Raw genomic sequence first — 19,026 nt, forward strand, 5'->3', positions numbered from 1 at the left:
CCTCATTGAAAATGCACCCTGGCAGGGCGGTGGTGGCACACGCCTTTAATCCCAGCACTTGGGAGGCAGAGGCAGGCAGATCTCTGTGAGTTCAAGGCCAGCCTGGTCTACAGAGCAAGCTCCAGGAAAGGCACAAAGCTACACAGAGAAAACCTGTCTCAAAAAACCAAAAAAAAAAAAAAAAAAAAAAAAAAGGAAAATGTACCCTGACATGGGCTTTCTTACTCTCAGGTGTTCTGTGATTATTGTCAACATTTCCAAAATAAAAGGAGAAGAAGAAGCTTAATGAAAAAATAAAAGGAAAGGAAAGGACACGACTGCTCCTAGGTATAGTGGAGGAGAAGGTTTCTTGTAGATACGTAGGAGAACATAGCCCGAGGCAGAAACAGGGACATCCGGGAGAGTCCAGATTGGACATGACCAAGCTGAGCTGGGCCACGTGGGAGAGAGGGGAAGGTAAAGGAGAAGGGAGAGAGGGAAACCAGGTGCAGCAGCCAGGAGGACCAAAGGTACAAGAGAGTGGGCTACCAAAATGGTTAGTCTCTATAGGGAAGAGCAGCCCAGCTCCCTAAGCTGGAGAATTTAGGGTAGGGGGTTGGATAAGCCAGCCAAGAGGGCCCTGCAGCAGATAAAAGACTGAGGAATAGCAGGGAAATCCTGGTGGCCAGCATTTGCTTTGATATATTCTATAGGCACCGTAGCCATTTGGCCCAGATTTGAAATTAACAGAAGTAAGGAAGTAAGTTTAGATGAAATAATTTTAAAGGTTTCTAAGTGATCTTAGACTGACAGTTGTTCAAAGAATATATTCACATCATAAAATTCCAGAACGCTATGGGTTACTGTGCTCAGAACCAGGCTCAACAGAATTTTTCTTGTTAATATTTTTAGTGTGCTGGAGTAAATCTGCTAATTTTTACAATGATAATCATGCTGCTCTTGGAGACAATAACTTTCACAACTCCCATGCTCCATGCTTTTTGTTTTTTTGTTATCCCGCTGCAAATATTTACTAAGAGATGCGTACCTGTTATGGAATAGAATATTTGTTTAACTATATAAAGACATGTTGCACTTGTTTGTGTTGTAGAAAGATTGTTCAACTATGTAAAGATGTGTTGCATTTGTTTAAGCTGCATTTGTTTAATTATGTAAAAATGTGTTGCTTTTTTACCGTGTCTGCCTAAGGCACCTGACTGGTATAATAAAAAGCTGAATGGCACATAGATAGGAGAGGAGGGAAAGGTGGGGCTGGTGGACAGAGAGAAGAGGGAATCCAGCCAACTGGGTGCCAGCCAGCCAGCCAGACATGGAGGAAGCAGGAAAGCAGGATGGACCGTACATAGATGAGGTATACAAGCCTTAGGGCAGAACATAGATTATTAGAAATGAGTTAATTTAAGTTAAAAAAGATAGCTGGAAACAAGCCTAAGCTAAGGCCATGCATTCATAATTAATAATAAGTCTCTATGTCATGATTTGGGGGCTGGCAGTTCAAGAAAGACTGCTACACATACCAGTCAAGAGATGTTCTAATATATACATATAATATATATATATATATATTATATGTATATATGATAATCTTACATAAAATAAAATGATCAACTCTAGAAATAAATGAATATGTGCAATTCGGAGAACAACACATTTTCTAACTTGAAAAAAATGTGAGGAGACAATAAGATCTGGAAACTGAACAATTTGTTCCACACAGGTCACTTTATCTCAATCTTATTATGTAAAAAGAAATATGACTAGGGTCCACCTATGGATGAATGGAGTAGTGACAAATGTATACTAACCAGTAATGCAAATTAGTTTTTAAAAGATTGTGAGTGAGGAGCTTCCAAGATTAAAACACTTTCAGTCTTTTCCATTGCAACATCTCTTGCCTGTATTTTTTTTTTAAAGATTTATTTATTTATTATGTATACAGTGTTCTGTCTGCACATATCCCTGCAGGCCAGAAGAAGGCACCAGATCTCATTACAGATGGTTGTAAGCCACCATGTGGTTGCTGGGAATTGAACTCAGGACCTTTGGAAGAGCAAGCAGTGCTCTTAACCTCTGAGCCATCTCTCCAGCCCTCTTGCCTGTATTTTTAACTCAGAACTGAATCTACTAAAAAGGGGCATTCCAAATGTTTAATTATCATATATGTGACGCTTCAGCCTTCGCTAAGAAGAGGTTCATATGCTAGTACTTGGAACCTCAGAATTCCTAGCCAAACAACAGATCACTACTTATTCCAGTGGTTCTCAACCTTGAGTTGCAACCCTTTGTGGGTTGCATACCAGATATCCTGCACATCAGATATTTGTATTATAATTCGTAACAGTAGCAACATTACAGTTATGTGGTAGCAATGAAATAATTTTATGGTTGGGGGTCACCACAGCGTGAGAAACTGTATTAAAGACTTGCAGCATTAGGAAGGTTGAGAACCACTGCCTTACTCTAATGGTGCTCAAGCTTCCTTTCAAAAGCAACCTCATTGGCCTGCCAGTACCCTACTGCTCCTCCCTCTGTATGTAAAGAGTGATTGAGTGGTCCTTCTTGTGGCGCTGACTGCAGTGTCCCTGCCTAGAGGTAATGCAGACGATTGGTTCAGAAGATACTGACACTTGGGAAGACGGAAGCTGTCTACAGTGGAAGGGCTGTGTGTGTAGGCGTCTGAGTTTCATTGTGAAGTCTGTCCATAGTCTGAGAAAAACTGATTGAAGTGCTGTCTAATGGGAATGTGTGCTTTCAGGATAGTGTTTATTTCAAGAATGTTGGATATTTTAGACTTACGGTAAGTGACCCACTTTTTGATCTTTGGCCCTTGGCCTTAAAATACTTGGGACCAATCTGCTAAACACACTCATCCATAATTTAATTTAATTTTAAATATATATTCATTTAAACATATACATACATACATACATATATATATATCAGTGTCAATATAAATATATATATTCATGTTCATGTGCATATTTACTGAAATAAGTCATTAAGTAATTACACTCAATTGCATGAAACTGATTTTGATATTTCTTATTAGTGACTGGGGGACTTCTCTAGGTCCTCACAACACTATGAGTGGAGAGAATCATCTATTATCTGTACCACACGATCAACTGAATCATGTCTTTATTTGTTCAGTGTGTCATTCCCAGATTTTCTAGCTTCTTCTTACTTCTCAAGCCGCTTTGTTTATCATTTCTACTATGAGCATAAATCTTCTGAATGATCCAAGTTTAATTCCTACTTTTCAAAAATGTATGATTGTCATGTAATAACTATACATACATACAGGATCCAGTGTGATGTGCCAATATATGTATACACTACATAATGATCAATTCCTGGTGATTAGGATATTAATAGCCTTAAGTGTTTATCGCTTCTTTGAATGAGAGCATTTGAATAACAGCATTGAAATATATGGTACATTATTATTAACATTAGTTACTCTACTGGGTAATGGAGCCCCAGAACCTATCAACCACCATGCAAATGTAACATTATGCTAGTTTACCAATATCTGCCCATGTTCCTACTTCTTCAGACCTCAGTCTCATGCAACTACTTTCTCATCTTAACTTGTATCACACCAATCTTTAATGTATTAAACATGTTCCCAGTCTTTATATAGATTTCACACACAGCAGCCACTCCTGATAGCTATTGTAAACATTATTTTCAGTTATAGCTTGTCTCATACATCTTTACTTTGACATTATATATCCATTACTTGATTTATTTGCATAGGAATAGCACTAATAATATACCTTCCTTTCATTGGTCATCTGTGTTTTAATTCAATATAACTTGATAATAAAATGTACCTTTCTCTTTTATTATTCAATTAAATTTTCAACCAATGAGTCCAAGCTAATGAACTCATATGTTTACCATTAGGGAAAAGGAATGTCCAAGTACAGATCAATCTTTGGTACTGTTAGAGTAGCAATAATGGCTCCTTAAGGGAAAACACCTTCTGGTCAGGAGAATAGAATCTCTCCCCTAGGTACTTGACTTACATTCCAGATGGGATGTTTTAATCACCTGGCCAAAGTACCACTCTGGCAAGGCAAGTGTACAATAAACCATACTAAAGGAAGTAGGTGGAATAATTATTCCTTTAATGAGATTGTGTACTTTCCTTCCCTTAATTCCTGTCCCATAGCACAGTCCCTACAAGCTGAGACACTTTGAGGTCATGTGAATCTGCCCATCTTTCTGAGTCCTCACACAGAAAGATGCAGCTTATTTTTTTTTCCTTTTTATCTCTTCCTGTAGGATGTTGGCCAGAACTTAAGCATGATTTTTTTTGATACTTGGGCTTCCTTATACTTTCTCTAAACTCTAGCTACAAACCAAGTTGCTTCCTGCTGGCATGGAGTAGATCTTTGTGCTGGTAACTCAAACCGAAAAACACTTTTCTTTCTAGCTTCCGTTCTCGTCCTCCGAGCAACTGCTCAAATTTATAGCTTGCCTTCCTGGGGTTTTGGGTTTTGATTTTTTTTTTTAACACTCTAGAAAAATTTTTCTTGAGCCCATTCTTGAATTGTTTTATTAATAAACCTAAGTATCCCCAAGAGGGCCCCAGATTTCCCTTGTATTATTTGGCAACCATGAAGGGAAGATCCCGGTAATAATAGTCCAATCGTCCTCATGTCTGGTCCTTAGAAGATTAGCAAATAATTTTAAAACTCTCTGGTACATTCAGTAGAGGCAGGTCCAAGCCCCTCCCCCTGCCTCAAGGCTGTTGAAGTGTCCCACCATAAGCGGTAGGCCCCAAAAAGCCCACTCATGCACCACAGATGGATCCTGATCCCACTGCCTGGCTGCCCTTAAGCAGACCAAGCTACACAACTGTCTAGCATACGCAGAGGGCCTAGTCCAGTCCTGTGGAGGCTCCACAGCTGTTGGTCTAAATTTCATGAGTTCCCACTAGTTTGGTTTGTTTATCTGTAGCTTTCCCCATCTTGATCTTGATGCTCTACTGGCTCCCCATGGGAGGCCCTACCTTCTTGTAGGAGGGAATGAGGGGTGGGTAGGGAAGGGTGGAGGGGCGGGAGAAGGGAAGAGGGGAATCTGTGATTGGTATGTAAAATAAATAAAAAATTTCTTAATAAGTTTCAAAACAAACAAACAAAAGAAAAACCTCTCTGGAAACCTCTCTGTAACAAAAATGAACAAGCAAATAAACAGCATAAAGCCTATCACAGTTTTCTAAATTACTTAAGTTATTTTATTTCAACCAAGTGCTGTTTGCAGAGCAAAGATTACTATGGTAAAGCCATGCAGCCTGTGAATAGTAGGAGCTAGAAAGGTAATAAATGCATGTAGACAGAGAGTAAAATATAGATGGAAAAGAGCTTCATGTAAACTAACTTGGTTTCATTGATTTCAACATGTAATTTAAGCAAATCTTAATCTCGTTAGTATTTAAGAGACTGAAAGAGCTTATTTGCCAAGATCTTATTACCTAAACATAAGAATGTTTTAAAATGTGAAAGTAAATCTTAGAGAAAGCCTTTTATACTTATTTGGATATAACTGACATTTATTTGGTCAATACATTTCTATTCTAGGAATCTTTAGTGATACTGGCTTTGTTCTTACAACCTACAATTTCTTCAACTTAAAAATAAGATAATTAGGAGCCCTTACCCTTTTGGAGGATGAGATGAGGGGTGGGTCTGGGAGGGGAAGGCTTAGGGGGAGTGGGAGGAGGGATGAGAAGGGGATCTGTGGTTGGTATACAAAATGAATAAAAAAAAACTTAAATAAAAAAATAAGATAATCTCTGAGCCCCATGCCCCACTTCAGCTGATTTGCTATGTTCTGCTTCATGTTGCAGCGTGGTTCTTTCAAAAAGCTCTTCTACTCACCTAACTGCTTTCTTATAGCAATGTGAATTAATTAAGATATCAAATTCCACTCTACAGAATCGCTTCTGTTACAGCTGCATTAATTTTACATCGCTCAATACATTAGTGACTCTCAGTCCTGGCAGATCTCTGAGAAGTGTTTGATACAGTTGATCACTCTCCTCGATCCCCTTTCTTCATGACACTCCAGGAGCAGACACTGTTTTCCTCTTACTTCAGTGGCTTTGTCTCTTTGTCTCTGGAACTTCTTTCTTGTTTATTGATGTGGAAACTTCCCAGGGCTCATCCTTACCTTCTCTACTTATCCTGTCAGTGTTATTAGTGTCATAGCTTCAGAAACACTTTGTACATTTATGAGTTATGAATCTTTAGCTGTATTGCAGACATACATGTCTACTTATATACCTAAATTATTCTGCACATTTACATATTCATTTTTCCATATTCTGTCTTTTGCACATCCCACTTCAAAATGCAAGTGAATTTTATTTGCTCTATCTTTAAAATATATCCTGAATCTTTAGCTAAAACACCCTTGTATGAATCCCATTTTACCTGGGACCTTGTATTGGGCATCTCTACTTTTCTTATGGGTCCTTTTTCTTTCTTTTTTTTCTTCGATATGACGTGATTTAAAATGAATAATGTATATTTGTTTGTGGTGGTGCATGCCTTGCATCTCAGCAATCTGGAGACAGATGCACATCTTTGTGAGTTCTAGGCTACCCTCGTCTAAAAGGTGAGACCCTGCTTTAAAAAAAATAATGAATGATGTCATTAATTGAATGTCAATTTTCAGCTTAAATCTCAATTAAGGATTCCCATTTACAAAAACTTAGCTTTCCTCTTTTTCTGACTCCATCTCCAACTCCATCTAAGCCACTGTTTCCTCCTCTTGACTTTGAACTTCCTTCATTTGTGGACTCCAGTGCACTTCTTTTAGATATTTGCATGGATAAGTTCTTCAATTTTGTCAAATCCTTGTTCAAATATTATATTTTGACATAGAGTATAATTTATGCAATCTGTAATTTATTATCTTTATTTCTAGCTAAAGAATCAGTTCTAGGGACTAGGGAGATTATTCAGTCAGTAAAAGACTGGCTACATAAAGACTAGAACCTGCATTGATCCCCAGAACCTCTTAAAAAGCCAATCAGGATAGCGTGAATTTGTAATCCTAGTACTCTTGGGTGGAAACAAATGGATCCCACAACTCACTGGCCATCACACTAAACTAATTGGTGAGCTCCAGATGAATGAAAGATCTTGTCTCAAGAAAACAGGATAGTTTGATGCTGAGGACTGATATTTTTGGTGGACCTCTGACCTTTGCATGCTTATGTGCACATGTGTACATGCCCATGTACATCACACACATGCACACTCATCAGAAACACACAGATGCACATGCATGAACACACAAACACACTATGAACAAAAAATAAGCTCCGAAAGTGTTAAAATATTTCTTTTATTCTCTCTGGGTTGCTGGTGCTTTGAATAGGCCTGAAAAGATGATTTAACTTTAATAAATGTGTTTTCAGTGAAGAGATGTCGAAGTCTTTCAACTTTTGTTGTTTTCTATGCCATGAATCTCATAACTTAACCACAATAGTCTGTCAAATGTCTTTTAAAACCCCCTGTGAGATTTTCATCAGATTTTCTCAAGTTAATGAATTACTACAAGAAAAATGGTTCTATGTCTCAGCATTTCTATATGTAGCTCATATTTTTATTTGTTTGTGTATTCTTTCATATTCTTCAATAAGATTGCTTTTTTCACATAGATTTTTCAGATCAACTTTTCATTTCTTGAAGTTTAATTTGCTATTATTATGATTATTATTACATTCACTTTACACTTGTTCTTTAAATTTATACCTTAATAATTATTAAATTGGATTTTCATTTTTAATTAGCTTATATATTCATTTACAAAATAATTGATTTAAGTATGCCATTTTTAAAAGTATTTCATGTGCTGCTATTATAAATATTGACATGGCATCTTGAAACCTTGTGAATCTATTATTTGTAGGATCTTGTGTGCTTCAAATTTTCTAAGTAAGTAAACAAACAAGGAAAATATTTTCTCTTCTTTCTGAATTTTTATTTTCCTATTTCTTATTAGTGGTGAATAGTTTTGCACAATGTTGAATCATATTAGAGTATTAATTGACTTTTCATTCTGTAGCAAAATGCCTAAGTTGTACAATCTTAAGGAAGAAATATTTATTGGGGGTCATCGTTTGAAAGATTTTCGTCCAGGTTTACTTGTCTTTTTGTATTCAAATGTGTGGCAAGGCAACATGTCATGGTGGGAAGAACAACCTGGAGATATTGGCTCACTTTGTTACCACGTGTGAGCAAAAGAGAGAGAGGAAAGGGGGAAAAGTCTTATATCTATTTCACACACATTTCCTAAATTATCCAACTTGTCTTCCTCTAATGCCCACCTCTTCAAGGTTTTTGTGTCTGCCTGTATTAGTTCAGGTTGTAGATTAAGACTTCAAGCACATGAGCCTGTGGGGGACACTGGTAATCCAAGCCATCTCAATATATCAGAATAACATACTTAACATTGTACAGTACCACTTCATATCGTCAAGCTTTATAGAATTTCTTTAATATCTATACTTATATGAAAAGGGACCAAATTTTTTTATCATTAATTGTGATATTTATCCTAATACCTGTGGGAAAATTATCAGAATTGAAATTTTCCTTTTGCCACAAACTTGTATAACATGTTAATCTCTTTAAAGTAACTTATTTGGGGATAGGTGTCTAGCTCACAAGTCAGTAAAGCGCTTGCCTTTGCCCAGCATGCATAGGGCCCTGAGTTTAACCCCTGTATCACACCCAAGTAACGTAGCTGACTTCACTGACATTCTTAGGGTAAACCATTTTTCTATGGATATAAAATTTTATGTTTCTATTTTAGTCATGTGTATATTTTCCTGATGGGAATATTTTGAGCAGTTACAAGGTAATTTTCCATCCATTTACTCATGTTTATGATCCTTACATATTTTACTAACCCTTCACACATACAATTGTTTCAACCCAGTTAAGATACAAATGGGAGAACTGTCTTCCTATTTAAGAAAATACCAATGGACTCGAGTGATCTAAATAATAGTAGGACTGACAGTAACCTAGTTGGCATGTTGATTCTCTGCTTGAATTGCCTACGGCTGCAATACATAATCCTTTTGGGGGGCACTTCATACACAGATCATAGCACACGTCTAAAAAGACATTAATGATACAGTTGAGAACATAGGAACAGTTCATTACTTCAGTTCTTAGTTTAGCACAGAATCATTTCTGAATGTTCATTCCTGACTTTCTCACAAAAATAAAATATTAACTATACTCATTTCCCTTCTTCATCTTTTCAGACTATATACAAGATTTTTAAAAGTTCTAAGTTAGTGTTTTTGTTTCATAAGAATCGTTCAGTGTGTGTATCTTATGATGTAATATGGAACATATATATTGATTTTATATTTCTAATAGTTATTAACATTAATCATGAGAGTGTTGAACAGAAATTTCTTACATTAATTTTTATTTAAAATGCTATTAATATAGCATAGTTCTACCAATCTGTATGTTTTGGATATGGTGACATTAATTACTTGCTAGTTTTAATATTATGAGCATAAAAAAGTTAAATCACTGAAATTCCTTAGGAGCAAACAAAACAAACAAACAACAACAACAACAAAACACCTCTTGCTTTTAAATTTGGTAGAAATTTTACAATGTTATAATTTTTTGCATAAGACCTGTACAAGTTAAGCCAGACAGAATCACAACACAGAGAAGTAATGTAGTCACAGAGTTGCACTCCTTTCCAAAAAAGCTACTTGCAATTAACAGCTTCTGGAAAGAGAAAAATGTGTTTCGTTAAATGGAGTGACACCAGTTATACAAACCACCATCCAGGGCAGGCCCCATTCTCAGGAGTAGTTGAAACAACAAATCTAGCAGCATTTGTATGTATATGTGTGTGGTGTGTATACATTTTTTTTTCTTTTTTCTTGTTTAGAGAGGAAGAACATGAAACTGGGAAGGTAAGGAGTTGGGAGAAGATCTTGAAGCAGTTTATGGAGAGGAAAGAATATGTCAAAATATAAGACATTATATTAAAAAGGCAAAAGCATTATATTTGCATTAGATTATTTATGGAATGAAAATAAATAGTAAAAATAACAAAAAAAGATATAGTACATATCCACAATATTACTGAACATTAAAGGAATGGAAATGGGAAAAATTATTCTGAGTGATATCACCCGGGCCTGTGAAGATGAACAACACAGCATGATGGTGCTAGTTACAAAACAGAAAAGCATCTATATTAACACCCTTTTCCTGGCAGTCTCAGACAATATAGTGGAAGAGCAAGGAGAAAGAGTGTAAGAGCCAGAAGATGGGGAGGAGAACTGTCAAACGCCATTCTCTGGACATGGCATGGCTGCTGCAAATGAAGTCCCTGCATCTGTGGTCACCTACAAAAGACCTCCACCAATTCTATGTAGGAGGGAGCAGAGGCACTGAAGCCACACCCTCTGCAGAGCAGGACCTACTGAGACCTGATGCCTGCTGGGGAAGGAGGGTCACCTTTCTTTAGGTGTCTAGTAACTGGTAGATTCCCCATACCCCAATGGATGACACCACCACCCATGCATATATGGGCATCAATAACTGAACTCAATGGGTTAAAATAACAAATAAGGAATAAAGAAGACATAAAGGAAAAGTCTACTGTATACTTTTCAACAAAGACTACTGGTCCTGTTGAAGTTAGGAATGATAGAAGACTGTTCACTAAGAGCACAGTCTTATGATTTGAAACATTTAAAAATACCTAGTGAATACTAAGTTAAAGAAAAAAATCAATTCCCTGGGCCTATTTTGTTTATTATTATCACTTCCTCAATAATTTTTATTGCCCTATTATTTTAATTGTTTCATTTTGTCTTATTTTTATATTTAATGACTAGTAAGACATAACAGTCAATGAAGTACAACCATGATATTGATCTGTGGTTCTTAAGTCTAACTAAACATTGACAATGCCTAAAAAAATTGTAAAATAATTACATGAAAAGACCTCATCTTTTTATGTTGTCCAAAACGGATTCCACTGATATATACTCATCCTATTCTCCCAAGGATTCTAAAAATAATCATGGATTAGATTGACAGACACAGACTAAAAATGCTATTTCTGCTTTGAACTCTAGGTTTACAGAAAGTGGAAACACATGCCTTATATGGTATAAAATAGACTTAAGGAGACAATACTGAATTAAAAATAACATCTGTCAGTTCTGTGCTAGAGAATCTTTAATAAAAGATATAACACGGTAAATGCTGGGCAATAGTTTAAATCAGTGGACATTTCTGATATTTGAAAGAACAAAAACAGAATAAGGCAGAATAAGGAAATTCACAAAACAATAATGTATACAGACCTAAAGTTCACTTAAGTTATGACTTATAATTTTAAATCCTTTGTGTCTCTAGTCAGTAAATGTATTCTGGTCCTTTGCACACATTTGGTTGCTAGGTTTGCTTGTATTCATACTCAAAGCATACATTGTGTTATTTTTAAACAGAAATCGTGAAAATCTAAGGACTTATCTTTGTATCTGGCATAATACAGATAAATAGAGTTGGAATTTTGATGGTTTATTGACTTAGTGGGTAAATTGATGAATGAATAAATAGAAATAGAAAGAAAAAAGCCGGGCGATGGTGGCGCATGCCTTTAATCCCAGCACTCGGGAGGCAGAGCCAGGCGGATCTCTGTGAGTTCGAGGCCAGCCTGGGCTACCAAGTGAGTTCCAGGAGAGGCGCAAAGCTACACAGAGAAACCCTGTCTCGAAAAACCAAAAAAAAAAAAAAAAAAAAAAAAAAAAAAGAAATAGAAAGAAAAGAATGTAAAAGGAATGCAATAAAGAGAAAGATGGCTTCTAGAAATAGACACTAGACCCAGAACTTTGAGAGCAAAATTTTAACCTCATGACGTTTGAAAAGTCTCACCCACAATACATTGCCTTTTGTGCATCAATTTCTTTTTCTTAATCAGATATAATTAATAGACATTAAATAACTAAGTTACGTTATTCACTTATAATTGTGTTCAGCACATGATGAGAACTTAATTATTGTGAGCAACATAGAAATATAGTTTTGAACCCATGCTTAGAGATAGGACACTTACAAGTTATGTGGTTTTTTTTTTTTTTGCTCATATTGTTATTGCAATCCAGATGCAGTCTTATGTGATGACTTGGATGTAAATTCAAGTTCAAGAATTTAGCATATTACACTAAATTTTATAATCCATAGGAAGAAACAAATGTTTGCTAGGGCATTCCACTGCCTAAACCCTTCCAAAGTCTCTCCTTGTACTAATGCTAGGGATAGAATTTATTTATGTTATTCACTCATATTATTGTTGAATTGTAGAATGATGTGTTTAATATTGAATTCAGATGTATTATTTACTCCAAGGCATTATTGATTTATGCTAACTGTACATCAACTGTCTACAGTTTTATAACTCTTATTATTTTTATGCTTGTCAATACTTTCCTGTCTGAATCTGTGTTATGGATCTATTTTATAGTTCCACACTTCTTTATTTCTACCTTTCATTTCTCACTGAAGAAAATAACTTTTAAGACTTTCTCCTACTTTATAGGACACTTCCCAGTCTATAAAAGCCAATGACTTTCATTTTATCTTCTTGGACACTGTATTTACCAATACATTGCTAACTATTAAATGCTAGAATTAGTTGTGAAAATGGAATGAAACTGTTTAGTGGTCACTCCATAGGTACTAGTAAATTTTAAAATATTTATGCCTCTATTATAATAATTCTGTTAATAGGAAGATCAATTCTAAACATCTATTTGCCTATCTTCCTATTTCTATTTCCTTTTAGAAAGCAGTAAATAATAAGTAAAATAAGTAATACATAAAGAGTAAATAATAAATTCAGTAAATAATAAGTAAAACGTGAGACAACGAAGATCTATTTGAAATGTAGTAAGGAGTAAACATGACTGTACTTTAGGTATACAAACCATATGGAAAATATTTTTATAAGAGAAAATAAACTGTTAGCTCTTAAGTATATTAGTGCTAGGGGAAAGCCACCAAATACCCTTTCCTAATGTAACTAAAATTTTAAAAATATGGTTAGTCTGACTTGAATACATTTTTAAAATGCACATTTTTTTAAGGACTTGAGCTTTTCCTTAGTGATACAGCCCTTAAATAATATTCCCTGGGTTTCATCCACAGCACATCATTTTTAAAATTTTTTGTATATTTATAAATGGAAAAGCTTTATAAATGTGTCAAGTAAAAGTAAATTGGCAGATCAAGCATATTTTCACACATTGTTCTAAATACCACAGGTGTGTCCAAGCTATGCCATGCATCTGTGCGGCTTAATGAATTCAAAGGTTAACACTTTTAAAATGTTTGGTTTTTACTTACCTGATTACTGTTTATATTTAGTTAAAGTTATCGCATCTTAACCTATAAAAACATACAATATTAAACAAGATTTTGATGGATTTCAGGTGCACAGAATTGCAATATTATTTTTTCTAATTAGAAAATTACCACCACTTTGTGCTAAATAAATATTCATAAAATATATACACACATATATGAGATATGTATATATTGTGTATACCAATATATATTTATTAATGCACACATCACTGATTATATGTATTATATATAATTATATATTTTTAATCTACATAACATACTAATTTATATATACATATATATGTATATATATATGTGTGTGTATACACAACACACACACACACACACACACACATATATATAGGTGTTTTGTCCTTGTATCAATTATACAGTGTACAATTTCAACCTATTTATGTGGATGTTCTTGTTAGAGTAACTACAGTGAATGGTAGACAAACAGAACTGGAATTCAAAGTTGTGTATTTCAGTACAGCATGACTAAGCAATTGAAAACTTGACACAAGGTAGAGTTGTTTGGGAAGAGGGAACCGTGACTGAGCAAAATGTGCCCATCAGATTGGCTTGTAGGCAAACTTGTGGTGCGTTTTCTTGACTGATGATTGATATTGGAGGGCCCAGCTCAGTGTGAGCAGTGCCACCTCCAGGCTGGTAGTTCTAGGGAGCTATAGAAAGCAGAATGAGCAAGCCATGGGAAGAAGCAAGCCAGTAAGGAACATTTCTCAGTGGTTCCCTCTTGAGTTCCTGCCTCCATGTTCCTGCTGTTTTTGAGTTCCTGCCTCCATGTTCCTGCCATGCTTACGTTCCTGCCCCAACTGTTCTCGGTTATTGATTGTAAATTGGAAGTTGAAGATGATACAAACCCTTCTGCCCCGAGTTTCTTTTGGTCATGGTGTTTTATCACAGCAATAGAAAACCAAAAAGCTGGGTACACCTTAGTTTGCCAAAGGTCTTTGGGATTCAGTGATTCCTAGTGTAATTTTTTTTTTCCATTGTAGGAGCAGTTTTGAATTATTCTAGAGATTTTGTATATTTTTTTAAATAAAACATCTATTAACTTCCAAAGTACATAACATTTTATGTGTTTATAGAGATCTGTCTGTGTAAACACCATCCCAGTTCAAACAGAGAGAAAAATGCTTCTCATTTTATAGTGAATTTTTGTCCCTGTACATTCAATTCCCCTGCCCTGGCCCAGACAGCAGCCAATCTGCCTGCCCGCCACTGTTGATTAGAATTGTTTGTTGTAAACCTCCATATAAATGGAACTGGATTTTTGTCTTTCTCCAGATTTAGTTTCTTTTTCATAACATAATTTGTGTGTGTGTGTGTGTGTGTGTGTGTGTGTGTGTGTGTGCACGCACGCATGTGTGCATGTGTGTCTGTGCATGTGTGCATGTGCATGCGTGTGGTGTGTGTGTGTGTGTGTGTGTGTGTGTGTGTGTGTGTGTGTGTGTGTGACTCATTTGGATTTGTTGCAGATGCAAGCAATTTGTTGTTTTTGCAATGTGGAAAATATAGCTGTAAATTATTTTGTTTAACCATAGAATTAAGATTTTTCTTCTTTTCACTTTAAGACATCTTTTAAAATTAACAGTATAGGTTTAAATGTTTCCTTTCTTCCACAAGAAAATGCTATGGATTACTAGTTTCTGTCACAATACTAGGTGGATCTGTAGAACTAATCCAGCTAAGATTGCACTGAGCACTTGATCACAGTACTCTCATAAAGTAGACTGTGGACTTAATCAAAGAACTATTGTCCTGATTGCCAGCAGTGCAGCTTGCTGAGGGGTGAGAGCCGAGACCTCTCCAGGAACTGTTCATAGAAGACGGTAACTGTGAACCCTTGCATTACGCAACTCTCTGCACCTTGACTGAGAACAGAACACTGAACAACAGCTGAGAGATGGATTGATAGGAAGGCTAGTACCACCTGCTAAATGCTAAATGGTAGCTGTGATAATTTCGTAGGGTTTGGAATTATCATTAGAGCATCTTTGAACAGTGGTAAATGTGGACCTTTACCTTTAAAAAGCATTCTTTTTCTTTTTTAAGTGTGTGCACGTGTCACGAAAGTTAAAGGTTGTCTTTTATAGTTAAATGGTGGGTGCAGAGGCAACTAAGATCACACAGATTTGTGAGGCAGATGTGGATGAGTAAACTTGGAACTTGTGCCTGGGACTGAGGTCCAGTGATGTAACCAGTGAGCAGGGAGCGTGAAGTTTGGCTTAGCAAGGGGATGTTTTCTTTATTAGTCATGCTTCTTAGGAACAACATTGCACACAGAACATAGAAAATTTACATTGTGTTCAAATGTTTCCTGATATATCTAGTGTTGGTACAAACTCCTGCTGCTAAATAAGCATCAAGGCAGAGCTGACTGTTCCCCATACCTTCCGTCTCTGCTTGGTGGAGATCTTGATTTTGAAAATCATCTCCCCCAAGTCCCTGTACTGCCTACTCTTAACACAGAACTTCAAGTGCTGTGGGTCAAGATTGTTCACTTTCTTATCTGCGATCTTCTTCCTTTCTTCTTTTCCTTCCCTCCCTTTCTCCTCCCTTTCTCTTCCCTTCCTTCCTTCCTTCTCTTCCTCCTTCATCCCTTCCTCTCTCTTCCTTCATTCTTTTCTTCTGCCCCTTCCTTCCTCTCTTTCTTTTCCCCACTTTCCTCCCCTTTCTCTCTCCCTCCCGCCTATTCTTCATTCCTTCTTTTCTTTCTTCCTCCCTCCCTTCCCTCCTTTGTGATTCTTTCATTCATCTTCTTCCTCCTTCCTTTCTCCATTTTCTCCTGTCCTCCCTTTCCCCTTTCCCCCTTCCTTCTCTTCTTTCTTTTCTCTGGGCACTCTCTGCTTGTGGACAATATTGGTGACTGAATTCAGGGACCCGTGCATGCTAGATAAGGTGTTTTTCAATAAAGAACTAAATTCCAATCTTTTTACACTACTAATTGAAAAACAATCAATGTATTCCCCTTAGTGATAATTTACTAATCCATCATCATGTCTGATTATCCATTCCACTAAAATATTGGGAGACACAAAATGTCATTTTGCAATGAACAATACGTTGACTACTAGTCACATGTGCAATAGTTCACTATAACATGTTCCTCCCATCTAACTGAAACTTTGCACTCTTTTATTAATGTACCCCTTTTATAATAAGCCTTCCTTTCACACCTGACTTTGGTTATATCACTCTGTTCTACTTCATTAGCTTTGTTTGATTTTGCATACACATTCAATTCTGCATATAAACCAAATCACATTGTAACTGTTTTTCTGGTTCCTTATATTTATAATTTTCTCTAAGTTCAGTCATATTGTAGAAAAATGGGAATTTTCTTCTTTGTGAAGTGAAAGAGAATTCTCTCAGTATATGTACCATATTTTCTTTACCCACCCAATGAGCACTTTGATGCCTTATGTTCACTATTATGAATAATGCTACATTGAATAACAGGGTAGAGGTGGCATAAGAAATATTCCTTTGGAAACTTAGATATACACTGAAAAGTGAGCTTGCTAAAATATATAGAAGTCCTATTTATGTTTTTTCCTGCAGCTGTCTTACCAATTCCCACAATGACTCTATAATTTACATTCATTCCTATGGTGTACATTGTACCAACACTTGCTGTCCTCTAACTTTTATAAAACAGGCATTAGAAAAATAATTGTGATTATTTCACTGTGATTTCATTTGTACATCCCCTGATGGCTTCTAATGGCATGACCATTTTCATAAATATGATCGTATATAGGTTTTTCTCTTGAGAAATACCTTTCTAGGTCCTTTCAAGTTTCCTTCATATCTTTTTATTTTGTTTTGTTGTGTTGTAATTGAGTTCTCTGATTTCCTTCAATATTTTGGGTATGGGCTTGTAAAATACTTTTGAAGCATAAATTTTTCCCTACTTTCTAAATATCCTTTTCAAAAAAATGAAAATAACTGTTTCCAACTATTTGACCTCTTTCAGCTTCCTCCCCTGTGGCATATATAAAGTTTAAAATGCTAACAATCCTGAAATTAATATTTCTGAGTTATATATCTTCAGAGGATACCAGGATCATCATATAAATTATGCTCTTTTATCAAAATTGTAAATTTTACTTGTAGAAGCGTCATTAAAATTAAAAACCTGTAATTTTGGAGTCCTATTTATCACTTTATAAAACCATATTGGAAGCAGGACGGCAGAACTAAGGAAAGGGGCGAATATCGGGAGGGATAACTAACATATGAAAAGCCATATGAAAGGAATTTAAATGAAGACACAACATGATGGGAGAGACAATGCCCCAACTAGACATCGTCAGCCAGTAAATAGACCTCACAGTGCTGGTAATAGATTACATCTTATGAGCAGTTTCTCAAAACGGTCCTCTAGATAGTCCAGATACCACATTGTATCGTCAAGACTGTTGCTAAGAACACCATGTGCTTAGGTCATTGAACATGAGAAATAAAGCTGGTGCCCAACTAGATGCTGAACCTCCCCTGACTTGTACTCACAGTGCTGGAATGTACTTTTGCACACCACTGGAGGAGAAAAGAAATCATCAGTATCATCCAGATGAAAACCCTGAATCCTACAATGGAGACCTGCCTGCAAGATGTGCTGGGGCAATAATGGCACAAATGTTTTGGCGATAACGAGACACTTTTTGATGTATTTGATGCCCATTCTATGAGATGGAACCATATTTAACTTTTATAAAGCGGCCAAGAACCTGAAACTAAATAGCTCATGGGCCTCAAGGGAATACCTAATACTATTATTCTGCTAAAGAAACATGTACATAAAATGACTCCCAATAACATATTGCTATGTGACTAGATCAATGCATCATACAGCCCTCATCAGAGAAACTTCTTCTAATAATAGGTGGTAATTAACACAGAGACTCACAAGCAGCCAATATGTAGAAAGGTACACAGTCTTTAATGGAATATCTTTATCAGCTTTCCTCTTTCCTGTGCTGGGGAATCTATGTGGAAGAGAAGGCAGAAACATCTTCCTTGCACAACAGGGCATATACATATATGAACACAGAGAGACATATATAATATCACATGCAAGACACACAAATTCAAACCAGACCCCCCCCAAAAAAAAAATCTCAGCACTGAGAAGAGGAAGTAGCACAAAGTCCCACCCCTAAACAAGAAGCAATTTGCAACTGACACCTGCTAGAGAAGGGCAAATCAATTTTCTCCAACAGAGTGTCACTGGATATATCAACCATTCTCTAGGGCAGGCCCTATTCATAGGAGTAGTTGGATAACATGAAAAGATTCCATGTTTTCAGAAATTAGATAGCTAGAGAGGTAAAAGTGTCTGGGAGGAATTTGACAAGGGGAAAGAATGTGATCCAAATAAAGTATATAACATATTTTAATTAAAAATAAAATGAAATAAAGCCTGAAAATTTCAAAAGAATTTGAATAAAAAAATAAAAATATTACATAATTTATATCCCTAGATATTGATTAAAATAATATGCTATATGTATCACATATACATGAATCTGTGCTAAATTGCATATATATTATAGCTTTATCACACTATATATAAAAATTA

At 35.9% G+C, this 19,026-nt stretch overlaps 1 protein-coding gene across 20 annotated transcripts in view; it reads left to right on the forward strand.

Annotated features, from left to right (window-relative positions):
* The window catches only part of Ppfia2 (PTPRF interacting protein alpha 2), a 461,179-nt gene that overhangs the window by 329,310 nt on the left and 112,843 nt on the right, over window positions 1-19,026 (forward strand). The gene's annotated exons all lie outside the window — the stretch shown is intronic.

Source organism: Peromyscus californicus, unplaced genomic scaffold (genome assembly GCF_007827085.1).
Source record: "Peromyscus californicus insignis strain IS unplaced genomic scaffold, ASM782708v3 Scaffold_24__1_contigs__length_46423439, whole genome shotgun sequence".
In the NCBI taxonomy this organism is placed as follows: Eukaryota; Metazoa; Chordata; class Mammalia; order Rodentia; family Cricetidae; genus Peromyscus; species Peromyscus californicus.